Raw genomic sequence first — 2,873 nt, 5'->3', positions numbered from 1 at the left:
GGGGCCGCGGGCCGGGGCGGGGGCGAGGGCTGCGGAAATGCGCTCGTCTCTGCTCAGCTGCCTGCTTCCTCGGCGGGGCCACACCTGACCTCGCCTCGCTGTGTTTCCCACACTCCGCGAAAGGCGCACCACCCATCCAACAGCCCATGCGAGACCCCTCGGGTTATCAAGCGTTCCCCAGCCCGTCACTTCTCATATCCACTTTTAATCCTGGAAATCTTACTTCTGCAAATGAGGTTCCTGCAAGTGGGCCCCTTATGTCATCTCCCGTCGAGGTCTTTTGTGGCTTTAGGGTTCCCCAACTCTTTCGCGACATTGCTGCCGAATAACTTTTTAACAGTTAATGCGAAAGGGATCTAACGTTCGCCAAAGCCCTTCCTACTCCTTGCACCGCCCCTCCCCCCTTTTTGCGAGATGGGGGCTCGCTCAATTGCCCAGGCTGGTCTCGAACTTCTGGGCTCAGGTGATCCTCCCTCCTCAGCCGCTGGAGTAGCTGGGACTACAGGCGTGATCCACCACGCCCAGCACGCTGCCCCTTATGAGGAGAAAAAAAAAAATCCACATTTCTTAATATGGTTTAGAAGGGCCTTCGTTTTGGCGCCTGCCTACCTACCTCTTTGGCCTCAGCTCCTCTCATTCCCAGCCTCCCTCCCAATACTCAGGCTTGTACTTCATGCTGAATGCATGCTGAACTACGTGCCAAAGCTGGAAATAACTATACTTTTCTTACAGCGTCTGCATTTTATGCATTCTGTTCCCTCTTCTCTTCCCCTAGGCTGATTCCTCGTGGCCTTTAAAGACTCAGATCATGTGTCAGCTTTTCTAGGAAGCCTTCCCTGGCCACTGCCCCCTCTCACCCCCTCCACCTGACAGGTGCCTGCCGGCTCTTGGTGCAGGCTATCACTCTCATACCTGTTTGTGTCCTCCGCTGATCTGTGAGTTCGCCAGAACCAGGGTTATTGTTTTCAATCCCCAATGCCTAGCAAAGCACCAGGCAGAGTTGGCACTTAGTAAACACTTGCCACATGAGCTTTTTACATACCAGGTTCAGGGTACACAAATATACTTATATGGTATGGTCTAGTGCAGCCAAGCCTTTTGGTCTTAGAAACACACAGCCACCACAACCTCGATTTCCTGGATTCAGTTGATCCTTCCACCTCAGCCTTCCAAGTAGCTGGAACCCCAGGTGTGCACCACCACACCCAGCTAATATTTTGATTTATTGTAGAGGTGAGGTCTCACCAAGTTGCCTAGGCTGGTCCTGAACCCCTGGCCTCAGGCAATCCTCTCGCCTCCACCTCCCAAAGTGCTAGGACTGCAGGTGTGAGCCCCTGTGGCCAGCCTTACAAATTATTTTATACAAGGTCTTGCTCTATGACTCAGGCTGGAGTGTAGTAATGGAAGGTGCTCACTGCAGCCTCTAACTCCTAGGCTCAAGTGATCTTCCTGCTTCAGTGTCTAGAGTTGCTGGGATTACAGGCATATACCACCATGCCTTGTGCACCCTTAAAAAGTATTGAAGACCTCAAACAGCTTTTGTTGAAGTGACTTGTATCTATCAATACTTGCCACATTAAAGTGGAAACTGAGAAAATTTAAAAATATTTATTCATTAAAAAGCAACAAAAAGGCCGGGCACAGTGGCTCAACTATGTAATCCTAGCACTTTGGGAGGCCAAGGCAAGAGGGTTGCCTGAGCCCAGGGGTTTGAGACCAGCCTGGGCAACTTGGTGAGACCTTGTCTCTACTATATATATATTTTTTAAAAAATTAGCTGGGCATGGTAGCACACGCTGGTAGTTCTAGTTACTTGGAAGGCTGAGGCAGAAGGATTGCTTGAGGCTAGCAGGTCGATGCTGGGGTGGCCATGAGTGTGCCACTGCACTCCAGCCTGGGCGATAGAAATTCTGACTCAAAAAAAAAGTAACAAAAATAAATCCACCCCACATTAACGTAATGTTCTAAGTGAAAAATAACTATATTGCCACTTCCCTAATTAATGAGAGCATGGAAATTATTTTACATTTTTGCAAATTTCTTTAATATCTGGCTTAATAGAGGACAGCTGGATTCTCAACAACTGCTTTTGCATTTTGATCTGTGTTGGCTTGTTTGAAGTATAGTATGTGAAGAAAGTTCAGCCTCATGACTGACATGTAGTTGGAAAAGAGAGATGTTTATCTGTAGCCTTTTCAGGTAATTTGGATATTGTTCTTTGACACAACACCAAAACTTGACAAATTGTGGTTTCTTCTTTCTTTTTGAGACAGTGTCTCAATCTGGCACCCAGGCTGGAGTGCAGTGGCATGATCATGGCTCGCCATTGCTTTGACTTGCCCTGAGGCTGGGCTAATTCTTCCAGGTAATCCTTGTTTTTTTTTTTTTGAGTTGGAGTCTCACTCTGTTTCCCAGACTGGAGTGCAGTGGCCGCTCCCAGCCATCGCAGCCTCGACCTGCTGGGCTCCGGCAATCCTTCCGCCTCAGCCTTCCAAGTAGCTGGAACTGCGCCCAGCTAATTTTTGATTTATTGTGGAGATGAGTTCTCGCCAAGTTGCCCAGGCGGGTCTCGAACCTGTGGGCTCAAGCAATACACTCACCTCAGCCTCCCAAAGCGCGGGATTACAGGCTGAGCCACCGAGCCCGGCTCCAGGTAATCCTTCTACCTCAGCCTCCTGAGTTGCTAGGACTACAGGCATGTGTCATTTTTTTTTTTTTCTTAAGTTTTTTGTAGAGATGAGGTCTCCCTTTGTTGCCCAGGCTGGTCTCGAATTCCTGGCCACAAGCTGTCCTCTTGCCTCAGCCTCCCAGAGTGCTGCGTTACAGACGTGAACCACTACCTAGCTAGACAAATGATAGTTTCTTTTTTTTTT

The sequence above is a fragment of the Carlito syrichta genome, unplaced genomic scaffold (assembly GCF_000164805.1).
Source record: "Carlito syrichta isolate Samal-C Ts95f unplaced genomic scaffold, Tarsius_syrichta-2.0.1 Scaffold306593, whole genome shotgun sequence".
NCBI classification, from domain to species: domain Eukaryota; kingdom Metazoa; phylum Chordata; class Mammalia; order Primates; family Tarsiidae; genus Carlito; species Carlito syrichta.
This window is presented reverse-complemented; position numbering follows the sequence as displayed.